Raw genomic sequence first — 23,934 nt, forward strand, 5'->3', positions numbered from 1 at the left:
TTTGTTGAATCTAATCACGGATGTCCTCATCCTGAAGGGTTTGGTTCATGCTGATTAACAGGCCCACATTCAAGGGAGATCTAACTGAAACGTACAGAACATTGAACGGCCTGGACAGAGTGGACATTGGGAAGATGTTTTCATTGGGAGGAGAGACTAATACCCATGGGCATAGCCTTAGCATAAAGGGAGAATGGAGATTAGGAGAAATTTCTTTAGCCAGAGAGTGGTGAATCTATGGAATTCATTGTCACAGAAAACTGTGGAGGCCAGGTCACTGAGTATGTTTAACATTGAGATAGAGATGAACAGCACGGAAACAGACTGTTTGGTCCAACTTGTCCATGCCGACCATCTATCCCAACCCAATCTTGTCCCACCTGACAGCACACGGCCCCATATCCCTCCAAACCCTTCCTATTCATACACCTCCCCAAATGCCTTTTAAATGTTGCAATCGTACTAGCCTTCAACACTTCCTCTGGCAGTTCATTCAATAAACGTACCATACTCTGCGTGAAAAAGTTGCCCCTTAGATCTCTTTTGTATCTTTCCCCTCTAACGCGAAACCCATGCTCTCTCGTTCTGGACTCCCCCACCCCAGGGAAAAGACTTTGTCTATTAATCCGATCTATGCCCCTCATGATTTTATACACGTACAGTTACGACGTTTAAACGACATTTGGATAAGTACATGAATACGAAAGGTCCGAAGGTTTATGGGCCAAAGACTGCGACGAGTTTAGTTTGAGAACATACTCAGCATGGACTAGTTGGATGAAGGGTCTGTTCAATGCTGTCTGCCTCTGTGACTGATCTGTACTGGTCTTAAAACCATTTTCTTACCCCCACCCCCATAAGCATCCACTTCTTTGTTGTTCAAAACTCAGATAAACTTAGCCTTGAATATGTTCAATGACCCCACTTCTGAACTCAATTCCTCTTCGTAATATACCACTTGCCTTGCTCATTACCTGCTGCATCTGCACGACAACTGGCATTGACTGGTGTGGAGGGACTCTGAGAGCCTTAGTACATCCATACATCATTCCTGATGAAGGGCTTGTGCCCGAAACGTTCACTGTCCTGCTCCTCAGATGCTGCCTGACCTGTTGTGCTTTTCCAGTGCCACATTTTTCGACTTTCACCTCTAGTCCTCACTTTCTCTACATTCCAATATATCACCATTTAAACAATGCACTGCTTTTTTTTTAACAGCAAAGGCTATAATTTCACATTGCGGCACTGCTCTTGCCATGTGTTTGTCAATTGAGACACAGACCTGGACCAACTTCGGGAAGAGGCAAAAGACTGAGTTCTGAACAAAAACCGTAGCATACTCACAACGTCGGCTCTGTTTACCTTTCCACAGATGCTGCTCGACCCGTTGGCTTTCTGCAGTATTCGCTGTGTTTGTTCGACACAAATGCTGCTTTCCATTAAAGAACTTCAATCCCTGTCCTCTGGTAATTGACCCTCGTCAGTGGCAATAGGTTCTTCTGATCATTAACCTTCCCATTCACACCACGTCTTCTCCCATCATTGCCAACAGCCTCTGGAAATCTCCAGTTAACCTTCTTTGCTCCAAAGAGAACATTCCCAAACTTGGGAATGTCTCCACAAAATGGAAATTGCTCATCCCTGGACATGATGCAAATGTTACAATGGGGAAGAGGTCTTAGCAAAATATTGTCAGTTAGCAGGTGCAAAAATGTTCAGGAAGTAAAACACAAATCCCAGTCTCCAGCTTTGTGAATCTTTAGAAACTCTTTGGGAAGTGGAATTAGAGGAGAATGAAGGATGAACTGACGGACTGAGCAGAGACAGTTAAGAGGCTGATTGACTCTGATATTCTCGGGACATGAACTGACCTGAGACATTGAAAGAATTCGCTGCACATCATAAATTCAAACCCATTCTCGGCTCGGGGCCAATGAGAAAATTCGGGAAGAGGCAAAACACTGAAAGGCTGGGAGGGCGATGGCCCCGGTGTCGGAGAGCTCGTTCCTCGTGACATGGATGTGCCTGCAGATGGTGGGATCAGGCTGTCCCCATGTCTCCATAATGAATGTCCAAGGCTTTATTATGGAAAAGTAAAACTGATAGAAGAGAATGGTAATTTTGGGCGGGGCAGTTTGAATAATGAATTGATTAGTAGGTTCCTCAAAGACACTGTGCAAGCGGTGTCCAGGATGGTCTCTGTGGCGCAATTGGTCAGCGCATTCGGCTGTTAACCAAAAGGTTGGTGGTTCGAGACCACCCAGGGACGGAGTGTTTCTTGTTCTCGCTCCTACCGCTTTCTTGGCTGCGAAAGTGCACGTTTTTAATGGTTTCAGGAAAATGTTTCCCAAACGGAAATCTTCTCCACTGAGGCAGCACAAAGGGGTTTCTGAATTGATTGAATTTCTAACGTAAAGGACTGCGGATGCTGAGAATCCGAGACAGAAAGCGAAACTGCTGGAGAAACTCAGCAGGTTTGGCTGTACCTGGATGAGGTAAAAAACGAGTTCTGAAATGTTGTCTCTGATTCTCTTTCCACAGATGCTGACTGACCTGCTGAGTTGCTCCTGCAATTTCTGTTTTTGTTTTTCACTGAACGTCCATTTCATCTTTCGGGATGAAACACCCAGACTCGCCATTTGCAGATATTTAACCCTTTCGAAACCTGTGAAGTGATTGAATTCAAACAAACTCAGCAATGATTTACTCTTTCTCAGCTCCACAGGCAGAGAGACCTGGGAAATGAAGCTGTCAGTGTGGTTCTGTATTGGTGGGCCGAGTGGTGAATGCGATGGACATGAAATCCATTGCGGTTCCCCCACGCAGGTGTGAACCCTGCCGACTACAGTTGAGAAACGACATCAAAAGAAAAGGGAGACTGCTCCACGGTTTTTTTTTAAAATGCAAATCAGTGGACGGGTTGAAATATTTCAATCACATTGGGACTGGTCGGGAATCTGCAACCCACTGCCTGTCAGGGTGGAACAAGCAGATACCCACAGAGCTGCTATTGAGGCGATGAGCCAAGAGTTTGGAAATGAGACTAGAACAGTGTGGGGCGTGAAGTCGTGATCGAAGTTAAGCAGGCACCTGAGGACAAAGGTGTTTTATTTGCCTGTGAAAGATACTGCTTCACAAAGTTGGGACTATGGAAGGGAAGCAGTGACGGTGATTATCTTTGGTTGTTCACCTTGTGAATGTTCCCATTGCTGCCCATGTCCGTGTTAAAGTCAGACCTCTGCTGCATGGCGCCGGCGAAACGGATGACGCATCTGACTCCACCTACCTGTTTGAAATGCAGCTCACAGCTTCTTCACACACACCAAATAATCTTTCTCATTGTCCTGAAGCCCGCATACGGTTTGAATTCCTGATCTGCAGGAACGAGATTCTTTTCACTGTCTCGCGTCAGGAAATGTCCCTAAGAACATCAGAGTCAAGTCACAGCGCTGTCAGAGGAGAGGAAGCTGAAATAGCCCCACACGCTGCTCACCGGCACATTTAACTTACCCCAACTCGCCGCCCCAACCACTGCGGCTCCTCGGAGTGGAAAGGAAACAAACACCAAAACCCAGTCTCAGCTTTGTAAGTCTTCAGGAAATAAGAAAACTGTTCATCCCTTCAGGTCTTCCATCCTGGGCTGACTGCGTTGATTTTAAATGGCTGTCCAGTCAGTGCCGATTCGTTTTGGCTGAAAAAAATCTTCCTTATCTCATCCCAGCATTTCTTGCCACAGAGACCTGTGTGGCAGAGTTCATGCATATATTTCCTTGTATGGTATTTTGTAAATAACATTCGTTTGCTGGTTGTTTGTATCGGGTATTTCAGGTTCATTAGCCGCTGTTTAAGTGTGTTGGTAGGTTTGTGGGCTACCATGATGCTGAGAGGGTTGATTTGTCTGGACATCATTTCCCAGATGTCTTTAATGTAAAGTAATATGCTAGGGTTTCTGTAGACGTTGTGTCTCCTTGTGTCAGTTTGTTGATGTGAAATCGGCACACTGGGTTTATTGGGTAGGCAAAAGTGAGGACTGTAGATGCTGGAAACCAGAGTTTAGATCAGAGTGGTGTTGGAAAAGCACAGCAGGTCAGACAGCTTCCGAGGAGCAGGAAAATCGACGTTTCGGGCAAAAGCCCTTCATCAGGAATAGAGGCAGGACGCTTCCAGGGGTGGCGAGATAAATTGGGGGGTGCTGGGCCAAAGGTAGCAAAGAGTACAATCGGTGAATGGGGGTGGGGACGTAGGTGACAGGTCAGAGAGGAGGGTGGAGCGGATAGGTGGGAAGGGAGATTGACAGGTCCTGAGGACAGCGCTCAGCTGGAAGGTTGGAACTGAGGTAAGGTGGGGGGAGGGGAAATGAGGAAACTGGTGCAGTCCACATTGATGTCCTGGGGTTGAATGTATCCGAGGCAGAAGTTGGGGCGTTCTTCCCCCAGACATCGGGTGGGGAGGGAGGAGCGATGGAGGAGGCCCAGGTCCTGCATGTCCCTGGCAGAGTGGGAGGGGAGGTTGAAATGTTGGGCCACAGGGCGATGGGGTTGATTATTGCGGGTGTCCTGGAGATGCTCCCTCAAACGCTGTGACTTGACTCTGCGACGGGGCTCCAGTCTCCCCAATGTAGAGGAGACCGCATCGGGAGCAATGGATACAAGAAACAACTTTGGTGGAAGCCTTCTAAATACCGTGACCCGGGTTCGATTTCCGGGCAGGGAAGCAATTTTCAGTAGAGCTGTCAAACTCGCTGCCGTCTCCCTGGTAGTTTAGTGGTTAGGATTCGGCGCTTTCACCGGTCAGGGAAGCAATTTGCAGTGTGTTGGTTTGGCTCCCCATTCTCTTTAAATGCGCTGTAGAGTTCCTTATTGGTCTTCGTCGTCACTAGGTGCTGCACTGTGTTGTGGTTCGTTGAAATAGTGTCCTCGTTCAGATTTGTTTGTATGTGTAGGGATGATTACTTCTGTAGCTAAGTACTTGGTTCGCGTGTGTGGCTTTCCTGCAGAGGCTGTTTTGAATTTACCATTGATTGTTCGGTCTACTGTGACATCTAGAAATGGCACTTTGTTGTTGTTCTCCTCTTTTGTGAATTTTATGCCAGGAAGGAGATTGTTGATGGTGTTGTAGGTTTCCTCTAATTTGTTTCATTTTTTGATGACAGAAGTGTTTCATGGGCGGTTTGTTGATTTGTTTGTAGGGCTTGTTACTGAATATGAAGTGGGTGGTAAGGCACAGTTCCACGAGGTTGACAGTGTTATCTTTGCTGCTGAAGTTGGTTCTGTGTTTTTGTCTTTCGTTCTTCGAGTAGTGTCTTCAGTTTTCTTTGGCCACGTTGATGTTAATGGATGTGAACAGGGCTGTTATGTCAAAGGACAACATTATTCCATCCTCTTCTATCTTCGTGTCTTTGGTGTTCAGGAATTCTTGGATGGAGTAAATGGAGTGGCATGAATCTTCGATTTGGTGTTTTAGTCCTCAGTGGAGGCCTTTGACTAGTCTGTATATTGGTGTTCCAAGTAGTGAGACTATGGCCTGAGGGGGGCTCCTAGTTTGAAAAAGAGGAGAACAACAATAAACTGCATTCTTAGATGTCACAGTAGAGCGAACAGTCAATGGGGAACTTCAAACTAGCATCTACAGAAAAACAACACACACAAACCAAATACTTAACCACAGAAGCAATCATCCCAACACCCACAAACGAAGCTGCATCAGGACATTATTTCAACGAGCCACTATACACTGCAGCACAGAGAAACTACGAAGACAACAAGAGAAATACATATATCGTGTATTAAGGAGAAGGCGTCCCCAATAAACCCATTCCGCCGATTTCTCAGTGATGCTTCCAAGCTCACTCTCAAAAATTCGGTTTGTCCCTCCATTCTGTCCTGTTTGTTTTTTGTGGGTTTTGAAAGCTTTCCTAATCCTCTGACTGAGTATTAGAGTTGGGAAGGTAAAAACAATGACTGCAGATGCTGGAAACCAGATTCTGGATTAGTGGTGCTGGAAGAGCACAGCAGTTCAGGCAGCATCCAAGTCGCTTCGAAATCGACGTTTCGGGCAAAAGCCCTTCGTCAGGAATAAAGGCAGTGAGCCTGAAGCATGGAGAGATAAGCTTATCTCTCCATGCTTCAGGCTCACTGCCTTTATTCCTGACGAAGGGCTTTTGCCCGAAACGTCGATTTCGAAGCTGCTTGGATGCTGCCTGAATTGGAGTTGCGAAGTTATGTTGTGGCGGTACAGGACATTGGTGAGACCACTTTTAGAATATTGTGTGCAATTCTGGTGTCGCTCCAATCAGAAGGATATTGTGAAATTTGAAAGGGTTCTGAAGCACCAATGGGTCCATAGAGGGGAAGAGGCCCTTCTGTTCCCCTGAGTGTGGGAAGGCCTTCAGTGATTCCTCTGCCCTGCTGACGGACCAGTTCGTCCACACCGGGGAAGGCTGTTCTCCAGCCCCAAGTGCGAGATGGCCTTCAGCAGTTCTTCCCACCTGTTGAGACACCAGTGGGTCCACACAGAGGTGAGGCCGTTCTTCTGCCCCAACTGCAGGAGGGGCATTGCTCTTTCCTCCGACCTACTGGCCCACTGGTGTGTCCAAATGGTAGAGAGGTCGTTCAGTTGCCCTATGTGCAGGAAAACCTTCAGCAATTCCTCAGCCCTGCTGAGGCACCAGTCTATCCACACCGCGGAGAAGCCCTTCTCCTGCCCCGAATGTGGGAAAGTCTTTACCTGCTCCTCCACACTGCTGAATCACCAGCTGGACCACACGGCGGTTTGGGCGGGGGGGGGGGGGGGGGGACAGTGGCGGAGGAGGGGAGACCATTCTGCTGCCCTAAGTGCGGGAAGGCCTTCAGCAATTCCTCTGCCCTACTGAAGCACCAATGTGCCCACACCTGGGAGATGCCCTCCAGCTGGACCGAGTGTGGGAAGAGGTTCATGTTTTCCTACAACTTGCGGAAGCACCAGCGGGGGCACCAGCGCTCCCAGCAATCAGATCCTACCAGTGATGATGCCTTCAGTCACCTCCCAGGTCTGAACCTCCTGCCAGTTCTGACAGTGGGTGCAGTGGGAGAGTAGGTGGGCTGTTTTAGTCTTCTGCTGGACTGCAATTGCCTTCCCGACACCTCACAATCACAACTCCATGGTGGCTCACGGTTAGCACTGCTGCCTCATGGCACCAGGAACCGGAATAATTCCACCCTTGGGAGTCTGTGTGCAAGTTATGGAGGGTAGGAAAATGGATCTGAGTGGGTTAGTTTTTGGAAGATCAGTGCAGATGTGTTCGGCTGAAGGACCTGTTTCCACATTGTGGGGGTTCTATGATTCTATGAGCTTTGCCTTCAGTGGACACTGTTGCTCATTGAGCCAGGGACTGCACATTGCCAATGAAATGATCCAGAGAAACCTAAGACCGCAAGACCATCGGAGAAGAAGTTTGGCCTACTCTGCCATTCGTTAGTAACAAAAGTATTGGATGAGATTAGCTACAGTGTGGAAACAGGCCATTTGTCCCAACAAGTCCACACCGACCCTCTGAAGTGTAACCCATCCAGACCCATTTCCCTCTGACTAATGTACCTAACTCTATGGGCAATTAAGCATGGCCCATCCACATGACCTGCACATCTTTGGTTTATGGAAGAAAACAGGACCACCCAGAGAAAACTCACTCAGACATTGGGGGAAAGTGCAAATTCCTCACAGACAGCCACCCAAGGCTGGAATCAAATCTGGGTCCCCGGCACTGTGAGGCTGCAGTGATAATCACTGAGCCACTACATATTGCAACCCGAAGTTGGCAAGCCGGGGGTTGGGAGAATACAGCAAGCCAGGCAGCACCAGGATGTGGAGTAGTCAGCGTTTTGGGTATTAACGCTCCTTCAGGACTGAAAGAGTGACTTATCTATGAGAAAAGATTTACATGAATGTTGCTGGGGGTTGGAGGGTTTGAGCTGCAGGGAGTGGCTGAATAGCGTGCGGTTGTTTTCACTAGAGCATCGGAGGCAGAGAAGTGAGCTAATAGCGGTTATAAAATCATGAGGGGCATGGACAGTATAATAGACAATGTCCTTTCCTTGGGTAGGGGAGTCCAGAACTAGAGGGCATAAGTTTAGGGTAAGAGGCGAAATATATTAAAGGGACAACTTCTTCATGCAGAGGGTGGCATATGTATGAAATGAGCTGCCAGAGTATATGGGTCAGGTGCTGTCAAATGGGACTAGATTAATTTAGGATATCAGGTCAGCATGGACAAGTTGGACCGAAGGGTCTGTTTCCATGCTGTACGTGTCTCTGACTACTGGTCCTGAGGTAAGTTTAAAATAGAGTCCAAGTAACTTTGAATAGTTCAATCTTGTTGAGCTCACCTCCTCAAAAGTTTCAGATGAATCCCTCTCAGCGATACTGTTTAAACATGCTGAGTTGGACAAAGTATCCCATCAAGTTCAACACAAACCCAGAGTTGAAGAAGTCAGAAGTCAGAACACCAAGGGGACCAAAACTGATCACAATATTCCAGGTGCGGCCTCATCAACGTCCTGTATAACTACAACATAACTTGCCAACATCTATAGTCAGTTCCCTAACTGATGAAGGCCAGTGTGCTGAAACCTTTCTTCACTGCCTTGTGTACCAATGTAATCAGAGATATAGGACCTACTTTAAACTGATCCACGATCCAGCTGCTGGGAGCACAGAAGTAGAGAATTGCTGCGTGAGTGTGCTGGGTAGATAACCCAGAGATCGATGGGTAAAAACCATGTGATTCTATTGCTCAATGTCTCTGTAAGCTGCTTTCATATACAAAGGTTCTCTGTTCTGCATCTTGCCTTTGCATCTGCTTCCCAAAGCTTCTTCAGTGGAGGCGTGGCCGCTGGAGCCCAGGAGTTCAACAACCCCCCGGCACTGGAGGAAGGTCCAAGCTCCAAGAAGGAGGGGTAAGGCTGGAATCTGGATTTGCTCAATGCTTGTATTTTTAACTCATTTAAATGGTACCTAATGTGTGGGTCTATGGTTTACATTAAAACCGAAAAATCATATCAGAGTGTTTACATTTAGCAGTGGTAGTTGGCAAAATGCACACTCTGGGGGAGCACTTTCTATGATGCTGCATTTCTCGCCTTCTGCCCTTCCCCCATTTCTTATCTCCCATCTTGATTTTATATTTTTTTGGTCAAATTTAATTTCAGATTAATCAGACTTGCGATTCACTGTGTGCTACTAATTTGTTTGTTCGAATATTTCAAGTCAAAATTAATGCTGTAATTTAATTTCTGATGTCAGAGTTTGACATTGAATGTGCAGGTGTGAATACCAGTAACTTGTGAAAATAAATCAAGAACTTGTGGTTTTTAACAAAAAGAGCAGTTCACTGATATTCATGGCATCATCTCATTGGGAGTGAGGATTCAAATTCTCGCAGGCTAAGACTTATGCAATCTATTTATAAGATTATGTCCAATGCTCGCAATATGGTCTCAACCACATTGGGGAAACTGGATGCCAACTAACCGAATATTTCAGGGAACAACTCTTGGACTCTAATTCTAACCGACACACCGCCCTGTGGCTGAACACTTTATCCCACCCTCCTCTAGCTTATCTCTCCACTCTTCAGGCTCACTGCCTTATTCCTGATGAAGGGCTTTTGCCCGAAACGTCGATTTCGCTGCTCGTTGGATGCTGCCTGAACTGCTGTGCTCTTCCAGCACCACTATTCCAGTATTTGGTTTTCAGCATCTGCAGTCATTGTTTTTACCACTTTAACTCCCCCTCCCATTCCACCAAGGACATGCAAGTCCTGGGCCTCCTCCACTGCCAGCCTCTTGCTACCCGACACTTGAAGGAAAAACACCTCAACTTCTGCTTTAGGACCCTCCAACTACATGGTATCAATGCAGTTTTCATCAGTTTCCTTATTTCCTCTCCCCCACCTTGTCCCAGATCCAACCTTCCAATTCGACACCAACCTCTTGACCTGTCATACCTGTCCACCTTGCTTCTCACCTATTTGCTCCACCCTCATCTCTGACCTATCACCGTCAATTCCTACCTCCATCTACCTATTGCACTCCCAGCTGCCTTCCCTCCAGCCCCACTTCCTTCCCATTTATCTCTCAGCCCCCTTGGGCCACCCTTTATTCCTGATGAAGAGCTTATGCTCTAAACCAAGACTGTGATGAAGCAACATCCTCAACAAATAGGAAATAGATCCCAAGTCAGATTTCATTCCCTCTTCTGTTTCCCAGTTCTTTCAGAAATAAGGAATGTCTTTTTCTTCCACTAGAAAGTGGTCTTCCACTTTGCGCTGTCTGAAGTGTTATGCCTCACCACTCCTTCAGACACCTTTTAAGAATCCTTTCAACCTGTTTTTCTAACAATTGTGGAGGTGACCAAAAGCAAACATTTCACTTCTCCTCAATGTCCCATTTCTGCTCCTATGAGCCATTTTGTCATGTTGTCTATGTTACAAGCAGCCGAGTGCACTTGGTTCCTGAATTGAAATTTGGCCATTGAAGTGAACAGGATTAATATTTATCGATGGCTAGCTGTGTTTGCACTAACTGTAATTTTCCATCAATATGATGTCTTTTGTTCCACCAAAACTGGAAACAATGATCTGTGTTTATATTGCAGTCGGATGTAGAAAATCATCCCAGCGATCTTCACGTTATTATAGTTTACTGAGGCCATAACATCATTACGTGGCAGTTTGATGTGACTAAAACCTGGATGGAAATCTCTAGATTATGTTGTAAAAAAATCGGTATAATGTTATTTACACCGCGTGGTCACCAACTGAACGAAGCGGCTGTGTGTTTAAATACCGTAATGAACAGTTTGTGTTCGACTTCGCACATTGCGGGGAGCTGAGCATTTACACACCACCTCACCTCCCTGACACAGTGTTCACAAACCAAACTGGCAGCAAAGATTCACATGTGATCGAAAGTTTCCGCAAATAACTTTCGATACAACGTACTCCTTTCTTCATCTGAAATGTTAGACGTTGATTGTAGTGAGCCTGACGTGATTTGAACACGCAACCTTCGGATTTGGAGTCAGACGCGCTACCGTTGCGCCACAAGCTCACAGATGCACCATGCGCTCTATTGATGCTTAAGGGAAGTGATCGCACTACAATGATTTTACGTTCATGTCTGTTCTGTTTCCACCCCCCCACCCCCACCCCCTTCTCCTTCTGTCTCTCGAAACAATTTCCAACTCTCTCTCAATAAAAATCTGAAAGAACTGCGGATGCTGTATATCAGGAACAAAAAACAGGAGTTGCCGGTGACCCTTCCACAGAACAGATGGTGATTGGGAAAATGTCGGTTTATATGCAGGAGATATTGTGGGAGGAAGGCGGAGATCAGGACAGAGCCCAAAGAGAAGGAAGAACTGTTGGACAGAAAAAGGAGTTGATAACGATCTGCGTGGAGTTTGGGGTGGGGGGGGTGGGGGTGAATAACTGTTAATGGACACTGTTCGTGGTTAAGTAGTGTGGAATGACAGACTATGTGATAACAGGGCTTGGCGTGTGCGGCAGGGACGAGGATACCATGGAGTTCAGGCCCTAGAATTATTGAATTCGCTATTGGGACCGGAGGGATGCAATGTCCCCAAGTGTAATATTCGGTGCTCTTCGTTCTTCTGGTGCTGAGCTTCGCTGGAACACAACAGCAAACCTGAGACAGAGATGTTGGACAGGGAACAGGGTGGGGTGTGGAATTGGCAGGCAACTGGAAGCTCAGGGTCTTTTTTGCAGGCAGAACGTAGATGTTCTGTGCAGCAGTCACCCAGTTTACGGTTCGTTTTCCCCAATGTAGATGAGCCCATATTGTGAGCAGCAAATGCAGTAGACTGGGTTGTGGGTAGTGCAGATAAAGTGCCACTTCACCTGGAAGGTAAGTTTGGCCCCTTGGATAGCGAGGAGGGAATAGGTAAATGGGCTGGTGTCACACATTCGGCACTTGCAGGGGAAAGTGCAATTCAACCTGCAAGTTTACTTTGAGAAAATCCTGGACTTGAACTCCCAAGTCTCTTTGCATTTCGGATTTCTGCATTTTCTCCCCATAATCTTCTGTTCAAACATTGACTATCTATGTCAGGGCAGCACCAGTGATTTCCTGACATATGGATTGTATTTGGGGATATCAAGGAACGTCAGGAACTGTGAGTATCTCAGGAGCAATCGTTATTCCTGGGGGAGGCAGAGAGGAATGTGGTGTGGTCCTGTAAACTCCAGAACTTTGATAACTTCATGAGTCAGCAATAACTCCTTCTGGACCAAGAAACGAAAGGGCCAATGAGAAACTGCTACAAGGGAGTTCACAAATAACATACATTAATTATCACTGGGCAGGAGGAGGCAAAACAATGAGCTGTTCCTTTGGACAGATGAGATAATGGTGTTTAATAACTGTGTGACAGAAGGACAATTAATTCTGCCTGTAGAAGGAATGCCTTGGCGTAAAGGGGTTAATTGCAGGACAGGCTGTTTCAAACAGGTGGAAAACCCTCAAGGATAAGAAGGCAAGCTACAGACCTGAGGTCTCCAGAAGTGTGGGGAGGTGGTGTCAAAATCTAAAGCCTAGCACACTCACGCAGCATTACTCTGCTTCTGGGCTCTCAGCAGCTGGATTCTGCATCAGTTTAATGTAGGTCCTATATCTCTGACAACATCGGTACACAAGGCAGTGAAGAGAGGTTTCAGCACACTGACCTTCATTGGTTAGGGAATTGAGTACAGATGTTGGCAAGTTATGTTGTAGTTATACAGGACGTTGATGAGGCTGCACCTGGAATATTGTGATCAGTTTTGGTCCCCTTGGTGTTCTGACTTCTGACTTCTTCAACTCTGGGTTTGTGTTGAACTTGATGGGATACTTTGTCCAACTCAGCATGTTTAAACAGTATCGCTCAGAGGGATTCATCTGAAACTTTTGAGGAGGTGAGCTCAACAAGATTGAACTATTCAAAGTTACTTGGACTCTGTTTTAAACTTACATCAGTACTAGTAGTCAGAGACACGTACAGCATGGAAACAGACCCTTCGGTCCAACTTATCCATGCTGACCTGATATCCTAAATTAATCTACTCCCATTTGACAACACCTGACCCATATCCTGTGGCAGCTCATTTCATTTATATACCACCCTCTGCATGAAGAAGTTGTCCCTTTTTATATATTTCGCCTCTTACCCTAAACCTATGCCCTCGAGTTCTGGACTCCCCCATCCCAGGGAAAAGACCTTGTCTATTACCCTGTCCATGCCCCTCATGATTTTGTAACCTCAATTAGATCACTCCGCTGCCTCGATGCTCCAGTGAAAACAGCCCCAGCCTATTCAGCCTCTCCCTGTAGCTCAAATCCTCCCACCCCCAGCAACATTTCCGTAAATCGTTTCTCACAGAGAAGTCAACGTTTCAGTCCTGAAGAAGGGTTAATACCCAAAACGCTGACTACTCCACACCCTGGTGCTGCCTGGCTTGCTGGCTCCCAACCTCCTGCTTGCCTACCTCGGGTTGCAATATGTAGTGGCTTAGTGGTTACACCTGCAGCCTCACAGCGCCAGGGAACCAGGTTTGATTCCAGCCTTGGGTGGTTGTCTGTGAGGAGTTTGCACATTATCCCAGTGTCTGCGAGGGTTTTCTCTGGATGATCCTGTTTTCTTCCATAAACCAAAGATGTGCAGGTCATGTGGATGGGCCATGCTTAATTGCCCATAGAGTTAGGTACATTAGTCAGAGGGAAATGGGTCTGGATGGGTTACTCTTCGGAGGGTTTGATGTGGACTTGTTGGGATGAATGGCCTGTTTCCACACTGTAGCTAATCTCATCTGCACTACTTTTGTCTCTAACTAATGGCAGAGTAGACTCGTCTGGCCCATTGGTCTAACATCTGCTCTGATGGTCTTGCGGTCTTAGGTTTCTCTGGATCATTTCATTGGCAATGTGCAGTCCCTGGCTCAATGAGCAGCAGTGTCCACTGAAAGCAAAGCTCATAGGATCGTAGAACTCCTACAATGTGGAAAAACAGGTCCTTCAGCCGAACACATTTGCACTGATCTTCCGAAGACTAACCAACTCAGATCCATTTTCCTACCCTTCATAAATTGCACACAGACCCCCAAGGGTGGAATTATTCCTGAGTTCCTGGTGCCATGAAGCAGCAGTGCTAACCCTGAGCTACCATGGGGTTGGGTTTGTGGGGTGTGGGGGGGGGGGGGCAATTGCATTCCAGCAGAAACAATAACAGCCCAACTACTCTCCCACTGCACCCACTGTCAGAACTGGCAGCAGATTCAGTCCTGGGGGGTGACCGAAGGCAGCGTCACCGGTGGGATCTGATTGCTTGGAGCGCTGGTGCCCCCGCTGGTGCTTCCGCAAGTTGCAGGAAAACATTAACCTCTTCCCACACTCGGGCCAGCTGAAGGGTCCCTCCCCAGTGTGGACACACTGGTGCTTCAGCAGGGCGGACGAATTGCTGAAGGCCTTCCCGCACTCAGGGCAGCAGAATGGCCTTCCATCCCCCACCCGCGTGGACCAGCTGTTGCTTCAGCAGTGTGGAGGAGCGGGTAAAGCACTTCCCACACTCGGACAGGAGAACTTCTCCCTGGTGTGAACGGACTGGTACCTCAGCAGGGCTGAGGAATTGCTGAAGGCCTTCCAGCACTTCGGGCAACTGAACGACATCTCCCCCATGTGGACCCACCAATGGTAGATTCACTTAGATATAACTGCGTCACTTTACATATTAAGATATCCCTTTGAATGTGCCCACATCCTTTTGAAATGTAATCTCGTCCATTTAAACCTCTTTATTTGCAGAAATACCCATTAAAATGTCCATGTCCATTTAAAATGCAGATTGCCCCCTTTAGATATGACGCTGTTCCGTTAGATGTCGGAATACCTGTTTAAATTGAGCCGTGAGCTTTCCCAATGTAGACAGGGCTCCTCGAAACGTGGCAGTGTCCCCCCCTGCAGCTGCAGAGTGAGACAGGAGAGTTTGTTTTTGTGAATGAGCAGTTGTAGCGCGAGGTGGCTGTTACGTGGTGACGGTGAGGCTCCCCCGGCCCCGCCCACCCCCCTGAGCTGACGTCACGCGGGGGTGAAGGCGGTTGGGAGGAGAAGGCGCGGCCGTTAGGAAAATGGCGCCGTGCGGCCCGGGGCAGACACCCGTCACTGGGCACCGCCGCCTTCCTGGCGCAGCTGCTGTGTCACGGCCACACCGCCCGGCTGTACAGCAGGTAGGAGCCGGTGACCATTCTGGAGGCGGATGGGGTTAAGGGCCTGTTTGGGAACCCGTCGGCCGCCTGGGTGGTGGAGTTCTACTGGTCGTGGGGCGGCCCCTGTGTCAACTCTGGGGCCACCTGGAAGGTACTGGGCCCGGGAGGTGAAAGGTGAGGCAGGTTGGGGGGGGACGGAGGGGAAGGAATGTGGGGCCTGTCCTGTCATAGTGACATTTTACACTCACTTTACATCTGCTTTTACTGGGGCTTGTGCTTCTTGTGATTTTTACCTTCACTTTTTTATTAATCCTTGTGCTTTTTACCCTCTCTGTTACTAGTGCAATTCCTTAGACTAGTGTGTAAATACTAGTGAAGGAGATTATGCACCAGCATATGTTCCTCAGTCATTGAAGGGATAGGACCTGTGGAGAATGGTTAGTAAAGCATGTGGTGAGCTAAGCCTTGTTAACATGGATATAGTTTGTTATTTGTCAAATTGTACTTTTTATTATTTAGAGTCGTCAGAGATGGACAGCACAGAAACAGACACCTTTGGTCCAACCCGTCCATGCTGACCAGATATTCTAAATTAATCTCATCCCATTTGCCAGCACTTGGCTCATATCCCTCAACCCTTCCCATTCATCTACCCATCCAGATGCCTTTTAAGTGCTGTAATTGTACCAGCCTCCACCACTTCCTCTGGCAGCCCATTCCATACGGGGTGGCACAGTGGTTAGCACTGCTGCCTCTCAGCTCTGGAGATCGGGGTTCAATTCCTGCCTCAGGCGACTGACTGTGTGGAGTTTGCACATTCTCCCCGTGTCTGTGTGGGTTTCCTCCGGGTGCTCCGGTTTCCTCCCACAGTCCAAAGATGTGCAGGTCAGGTAAATTGGCCGTGCAAACTTGCCCGTAGTGTTAGGTAAGGGGTAAGTGTAGGGGTATGGGTGGGTTGCGCTTCGGCGGGCCAGTGTGGTCTTGTTGGGCCGAAGGGCCTGTTTGCACACTGTAATGAAATCTAATCTAATACACACACCACCCCACCCTCTGCATGGAAAAGTTGCCTCTTAGGTACCTTTTATATCTTTCCGCTCTCACCCTAAACCTATGCCCTCTAGTTCTGAACTTCACCCCTACACTGGGGAAAAGTCAAAAACGTTGAGCAGCCAGACAAGATGGAAAAGCAATAAAATATTGTGCCATATGGGGAAAACAATCGTCTACCCGTTTTTTCTCCTATTGGCATTTGGACACTTAATGTGTCAATAATACCAGCAGCGCCACTGACCATATTGTTTGCATTCCTGTGTCAAGAAGCAGGGCACGTGTTCACCAGTGTCACCAAAACATTGCACGTGTTCCTCACTGTCAACAGAAAAAGTGTGAGACCTTCTTTTGATTGACCAAGAGTACGACACTCTCGTTTCTCATCCCCTTTTCCATTTATTTTTCATTGCGATGTTCAATTGTTGACTTGCTGCAACTGAAAGGAAAGTGGGTGAATCCAGGGAGGGGACAGACTTGGGAAAAGTTGGGCCAGGTCTGTGACTCAATTGGCAAAATAGACATGCAGGAGGCTGGAAGAACGCAGCAAGCCAGGCAGCATCAGGAGGTCAAGTCAATGTTTTGGGTGTCACCCTTGTTGAGGACTGGGGATGGGTGTTGGGAGAGCTGCAGAACAAGGATGTGCTGGGGGCAGGGTGGTGAATTGGGGATAGGTGGGGACAGGTAGAGGGTACAAACTGGTTGGTCACTGGTAGGAAGGAAACTGGTTGGTGGCGGCGGGGAGGGGCTAGGAAGGAATTCAAGGGGTGGCGAGGGAGGTTATTTGAAATTGGTGAACTCCATGTTGAGTCCAACAGGCTGTAGGCTGCCCAGGTGGAAGATGTGTTGTTCCTCCAATTTGCGGTTTGGATCGTTGTGGTAATGAAGGAGGCCAAAGATGGTCATGTCAGAAATGGAGTGGGAAGGGGAATTAAAATGGGTGGCGACTGGGAGGTCTGGTCAGCCTCTGCGGCCCTGGCTGCGGACTGTTCCCCAAATTTATGCTCAGTTTCCCCAGTGTAGCAAAGACCACAATTGGCAAACACGTGGCCAATCTGAAGTTGGAGCTTTTGCTGTGTAAAAAAAAAAAGCAGAAAGGAGGTGCATTGTTTAAATGTTGATATACTGTTTTGGTATATGGAGAAAGTCAGGACAGCAGTTGCTGGAGATCAGAGTCGAAAAGTGTGGTGCTGGAAAAGCACAGCAGGTCAGACAGCATTCCAGGAGCAGGAGAGTTGACATTTCAGGCATGAACTCTTCATCAGGAATGACATGTGGATGTACAAAGGGGCCTCAGCATCCTTCCTCACCAGTCAATGCCAGTTGTCAGGTGCAGTGAGCAATGAGTAGTGCAAGTGGTATATTAGCAAGAGGAATGGAGTTCAGAAGTGGGGATTTCTTCCTGTAGTTAAGGGGCCATTGAATATATTCAAGGCTGAGTTCATGTGATTTTTCAACAACAAAGAATGTTGTTTATGGAGGGAAGGTGAGAAAATGTCTGGACATTCATTCCACACACAAACCACTCTGTTTTTAAAAAAAATGCTGCCCCTCAAGTCTTTCTAAAATCTTTCTCCTCTCACCTTCAAAATTTGCTGCCTAATCTTAAAAACGCCACCCAAGGGCAATGACACCTGTGATTCATCTCCTCTATTCCCCTCATGATTTTATACAACCTCTGTAGGGTTATCTCTCAACCTTCTGTGCTCCAGTGAGATAAGTCACAGTCTATCTACCAAGATGTAGGTAGATTAATACCCAGTTATGATGTGTTCAATGCTGGTGCAGGCTCGAAAGACCAAATGGTCTACTCCTGCTCCCAATTCTGACACTCTGTGCCCAGGACAGCAAAAGACAGAAATAGGTGCAGAAATTAGGCCTTTCAGCCCAGCAGGTCTGTTCATACCGCACAATCGTGGCTGATAAATTTCTCAATCCCATTCTTTCACTTTCTCACTGTAACCCTCAATCCCCTTGATACTCAAGAACCTCAGTCTTAAATACCCTCAGTGACCTGGCCTCCATAGCTGTCTATGGCAATGAATTCCATAGATTCACCACTGTCTGGCTGAAGACGTTTCTCTGTCTCTGCATTCTAAAAGGTCTTTCCTTTACTCTAAGGCTGTGCCCTCAGCTCCTTGTCTCTCCTACCAATGGAAACATCTTCCCAACATCCATTTGTCATGGCTGGTCAGTATTTTAACCCTTCAGAATGAGGTACAGCAGGGGTTCGGTTCAGCAAAGTGAAAACAGAGGGGGAGTGTGTGGTATGGAGATTTTTAGCTTCTAGGGAATAAGAGAGCAAAGAGAGTTTGCTATAAATTAGAATTTTTGGGATGGGCAACAAGCTGAGGAGTGTCAGATAGAATTTAATTTAGAGAAATGAGGTATTGCATTTTGGTTGAGCAGGAGGTTACCACGAGAGAGAGAGAGGGGAGGGAGAGGGGGGGGGAGAGAGAGAGAGAGGGGAGGGAGAGAGAGAGAGAGAGAGGGGAGGGAGAGACCCCCCCCTCTCTCTCTCTCTCTCTCTCTCTCCTTGACCCTCTCTCTCTCTCTCGCTCTCCTTGACCCCCCCTCTCTCTCTCTCTCTCTCTCCTTGACCCCCCCCCTCTCTCTCTCTCTCCTCGTGAGAGAGCCAAGGCCGAGGTTACCACGAGGTTGGAATTCTCTCCCAGAAATGACAGTTGATGGTGCCCTCACCAAGATGGCCGCCCGCGCTCCCCGCCCCAAGACAACATGCGCCTGACCCTCACAAAGATGGCGGCCGGTTGCCCGGGCAACCCGAGAGCGCCTTCGCCGGTGAAGTAAACACTGGGCCTGTGGGGCTTCTATTGGAGGCCTCAGGCCGCCCCCTAGGAGTTTATAAACTCCCCAGTCTCCCTCCTCCCGCGGTTCCCAATCCTACCCTGTCTCACTGTCTCCTCTCCCCGGGGGCAGGAGCCAGGTCTTGCCGCTCGGGCCTGGCGACCTCCCCGGGATGTTTCTGAAACCTGGTCCTGTTCTGAAGGAGGATCACCGGGACCCGAAATGATTTCTCTCGGCACGAGCTGCCGGACCTGCTCGGCTTTTCCAGCGGTTCTTATTACTTCAGCCACCGGCACCATTCTGCTCCCACACTCAGTAACACTGCCTCAGTCCTGCTGCAGGACCTGCACTGCACATGCGCCAGCTCACAAGGGGCGGGGCCCAGGTATGTGACGTCTCCTGGTTTGAGGGGGCGTGGTTGGAGAGTCCACCAAACAATCGGTGACAATGGGGGCGGGGCCCAGGTATGTGACGTCTCCTGGGTTGAGGGGGGGTGGCTGGGGAGGCTTCCAAACAATCGGTGACAATGGGGGCGGGGCGATCGTTTTGCCGGCCCCCAGCCTCCAGAAAGGGGCGATTTTAAAAAGTTTCAACGGAGTGTTTTTTAAACTTTTCAGCCTGTTGTGAAATGTTATTCTGGACTTTTGGAAGGATCAATCATTAGGAAAGTTTCAAACATAAATAAAGGGATATTTAAAAATATAAATAAAAATAGGTAAGTTAACTTACAAAAGAGACCTCACACTAAATATCAAAAAGGACAGCAAAAGCTTCTGTTGGTCTGCGATTGGGAACAGAGTCGCTGAGCGAAGTGTGGTTCCTTGGAAGATGAAAACTGTGAGTTAATGGGGGAACATTGAAGTGGCAGAGATGATCTCAGTTTTTATGTTGGCAGACAACAGAACTATTCCTATTAGAATTGGCAAGGCAGAGGCTATAGAAAGGGTAGAACTTAAACAATCAACATTGAGAGGGTAAAGGTACACAGGAAACTATTTGGATTGAGGACAGACAAGTCCTCTGGTGCTGATGGCCTGCACGCTGGGTCCCGAAGGAAGTGGCAGCAGACAATATTCCAAAAATCTGTGAACATGGGAAAGATTCACTGTGTTTATTTAAGACTGAGATATATATATGTTCCTGATTGTCAAGGGGATCAAAGGTTACGGGAAGAAAGCTGGAGAATGGAGTTGAGAAACATCTCAGCCACGATTGAATGGTGGAGCAGACTCGATGGACTGAATGACATAATTTCTGCTCCTGTGTCGTATGATCTTATGGTTCCATTGGATTGGAAAAATGCTAATGTAACACCTCTATTCAGAATGGGAGGGAGGCCATATGTGGGAAATTGCAGACCAGTTCGTTGAACATTTGTTATAGAGTCATAGAGATGTGCAGCACGGAAACAGACTCTTCAGTCCAACTTGACCATGTCAAAATATATCCTAACCTAATCTAGTCCCATTTGCCAGCACTTGACTCATATCCCTCTAAACCCTTTCTATTCATCTACCCATCCAGATGCCTGTTAAATGCTGTAATGATACCAGCCTCCACCACTTCCTCTGGCAGCTCATTCCATACAAGCACACCCCCTACATGAAAAAGTTGCCCCTTAGGTCCCTTTTACATCTTTCCCCTCTCACCCTAGATCTATGCCGACTAGTTCTGGACTCCCCCACCCCATCGAAAAGACCTTGTCTATTTATCCTATCCATGCCCGTCATTGTTTTATAAACCTCTATAAGGTCACCCCTCACCCTCTGAACCTCCAGGGAAAACAGCTCCTGCCTATTAAGCCTCTCCCAAATGCTCCAACTCTGGAAACATCAATGTAAATCTTTTCTGAACCCTTTCAAGGGATCAGGCAGGAAAATGGGGGTGACGAGCAGTCTTGATCAAATGACGCGGCAGACTTGATGGGCTGAATGGCCTAATTCTGCTCCTATATTTGTGAACTTTTGAACTCTGGAGCAGGCAGGACTTGAACCCGATTCAGGGTTAGGGTCACTACCTCTGTGTGACAAGACATCCAGAAAAATATCAAATCCTCCCCATTGGGGAATTGCACCCCCAGTCTCCTGAGTCACAGATGGGGATACTAACCACTACACTACCGAGGAAGCTGGACAGTTGCAAGATGATGGGGATAGGGGTGGAGAATAGGTGGGTGTTTCAGGAACTATTCTAGACGTGAAAGTGTGAATGGCCTCCTTATGTACTGGTAAAAACAAGGAGTGCAGATGCTGGAAACCAGAATCTAGATGCGAGTAGTGCTGGAAAAGCACAGCAGGCCAGCAGCATCTGAGGAGCAGGACTAAGCCAGCCAATGATCTGACCTGTGCCACACAAGCACAGTCCCGCTGGAGTGTTACCAGAAGTATGTTCAGGCTGTAGGAAGAGATCCAATTCCCAGTTTGACCTGGAATGTAATCCCCACAGGCACACAGGGAGTGGTGATCCACTTGCTCCACATGTGGGAAGGGATTCACTGAGTCATTCAAATTCAAACACATCATTGACTTCCTACTGGACAGAAAGGATTAAACTTCTCAGCAACAACCACTTTCAAAAAAAGTTTCATTTTTATAGTCCTAGCGAGAATCACAGTTTCTCAAACTGTGGGACAATCCTAGTGATGTTGAGAGACCAGATTTGGAATGCATGCCCGCCCAGGTAACAATGGTTGCTATGGGGCTCACAGTGATGACTGAGGGGCCGTCCCTTTAGATGCTCGGTTGTTTCTGTGTTGTTGATGAGGCTTGGCCTCATGGACTGCTCTCTGAAGTCAGATTCAAAAGAAGTTTTGAAATTTTTGAGAAAAATCATACCCAGAAAAGACAGTGAAAAACTGTTCACCATGGGAAAAGCATTGAGAATAAGAATGCTGATTTCAAATCCATTACAAGGAAGAAAATGTGATGTGAGAAAGAAATTTCACACAGTGAGTAAATAGATCTGGAAGACATCGCATGGAACAGTGGTTGAAACAGATTCAGGTAAGAGCATTGGAAAATTATTTGATGACAAGCAATGTACCAGTTTCCAAGGAAACGTCAGGAAAATGGCACAACATCAGAAAGCTCATTTAGAGAGCTGCATGGACACGATGGGCTGAATGGCCTGCTTCTGTGATTTAGTAATTCAGTGGTTCATAATTGCTTATCAGGTCTTCGTCAGTTGTGAATATCAAGCTAACATCTGTTATTTTGTATGGTCAATCAGATCAATGTTTTATAACTGCAGGGATTGGGACTAGGACCCCAGGTATTCACAGTATGTGTCAATGATTTAGATGAGGGAACTAATTGGAATATGTCACAAATTGCAGATGACACGAAGCTGGGTGGAAGGGTGAGCTGTGAGGAGGATACAATGTTATTTGGACAGTCTGAATGAGTGGGCAAATGTATGTCAGATGTAGTTAGTGTGGATAAACGTGAGGTTATCCACTTTTCTAGCAAAAATAGAAAAGCAAATTATTTGAATAACTGTAACCTAGAAGATGGGAAGGTTCACCAAGAACTAATCCAAGATGGAGGACTGGAAAATTTGTGGCTGTAAGAGCTGCTCCTTTTTTGAGGTATTTTCAGTGTTGGAGGCGATTTCCTTGAATTCCAGGAGCAGCAATTAATGTTTTATATGCTGATGCATTGTTTTGGAACTTTAGAGTAAAAAAATCAAGACAACAGCAATTTCAAAATGGAGAAAGACAGCCAAAGGCAGCAAGCAGGTGGTCTGTAAGGGAGAGAGAGAGAGAGAGAGAGAGAGAGAGAAACGTATACTACTAACGGATACAGCAGTGAATCTGCAGTTACTGCCTTTGCTGTTTGAAATCATATATCTCTGAACACCTTGGAAAAATGAACAAACAGCAAAATTCACAGCTGATCTTGGAGGAACATGTGTAGGAGAGCTCACAGCACAGGAACAGATCACTGCAGAGTTTTTAATGTGTAACCTTGCCGTAAGTCTGCAGTAGTGAATAGAGTGGGTTCTTTCTTGATTATATGTCTTGAGATTTTAGAAGTTTACCAGCGAGTCCACAACAGGGAATGGCTAATCACCTGCTACAGGCACAGGAGGGGATTCATCAATTCTTCCAGCCTGCAGACGCACGAGCAGGTCCACACCAGGCACAGCATGCTCACCTGCTCTCAGTGCGGGAAGGGCATCACCCCCTCCTCCCATCTGCGGAGGCACCAGTGAAGTCATGTACCATTACAGGGTGATTGAAGGAACAAGGGTCGAGTGCCATTATCGACTGGACTATCAACCCAGTTCTGGGGACTCCTCGGGACTCCTGGGTTTAAATCCCGCCACAGCAGATGGCGGAATTGGAAGTCAGTCAGAAATCTGGAGTTCAGAATCTAATGATGAAATCATTTTCTGGGGAAAGAAAACCCTCTGATTCACTCATGTTAGAGTCTGTCTGCAACCCAACCTTGAGTCAGATTGGTTCTGTTTCCAAAGTAGGGATTTATAACATGTCACATAGATTGACTGCCTGAAGATTGTGTGCTTTTTGAGCAAAATATAATGTATCTGCAAATAAAATTCTGCAATTACAATTTCACCCCATAAACTGATGTGTGTGCATGCATGAGAGCGTGTGTGTTTGTGCATAAAAGCATGTGTTTGCATTCGACCATGCTTGGTAACGTGTGTGAGTAATGGGGTACAAGTCTGTGTGAGTGGGGTCACTTGTAGTGTGACATGAAACCAAGGTCCCTGTTGAGGCCATCCTCATGGGTTCCGTACTTGGCTATCAGTTATACAACACACATTGGAGAGGGCAGGGTGGGACTTGTCTTTCAATTTGCAGAAGGTGGGAGACTCTGGATACT

General features: G+C 47.2%; 1 long non-coding RNA gene and 2 other non-coding genes across 5 annotated transcripts in view; 2 read left to right on the plus strand and 1 right to left on the minus strand.

Annotated features, from left to right (window-relative positions):
• Positions 1–2,195: 2,195 nt before the first annotated feature.
• trnan-guu (transfer RNA asparagine (anticodon GUU)) lies at positions 2,196–2,269 on the plus strand. The gene has a single exon. It is a non-coding gene; the product is annotated as a tRNA-Asn (tRNA).
• Positions 2,270–11,015: 8,746 nt separating this feature from the next.
• trnaw-cca (transfer RNA tryptophan (anticodon CCA)) lies at positions 11,016–11,087 on the minus strand. Its single transcript has one exon. It is a non-coding gene; the product is annotated as a tRNA-Trp (tRNA).
• Positions 11,088–15,116: 4,029 nt separating this feature from the next.
• The window catches only part of LOC140460261 (uncharacterized), a 34,862-nt gene continuing 26,044 nt past the window's right edge, over positions 15,117–23,934 (plus strand). For 2 of the 3 annotated variants that reach the window (XR_011953931.1, XR_011953933.1), the window contains exon 1: positions 15,118–15,406. This is a non-coding gene — a long non-coding RNA (uncharacterized lncRNA). Of the gene's footprint in view, positions 15,407–23,934 lie in introns of all 3 variants that reach the window. The other variant, XR_011953930.1, reaches the window with a different exon arrangement.

This window comes from Chiloscyllium punctatum, chromosome 36 (assembly GCF_047496795.1).
Source record: "Chiloscyllium punctatum isolate Juve2018m chromosome 36, sChiPun1.3, whole genome shotgun sequence".
Classification (NCBI taxonomy): Eukaryota; Metazoa; Chordata; class Chondrichthyes; order Orectolobiformes; family Hemiscylliidae; genus Chiloscyllium; species Chiloscyllium punctatum.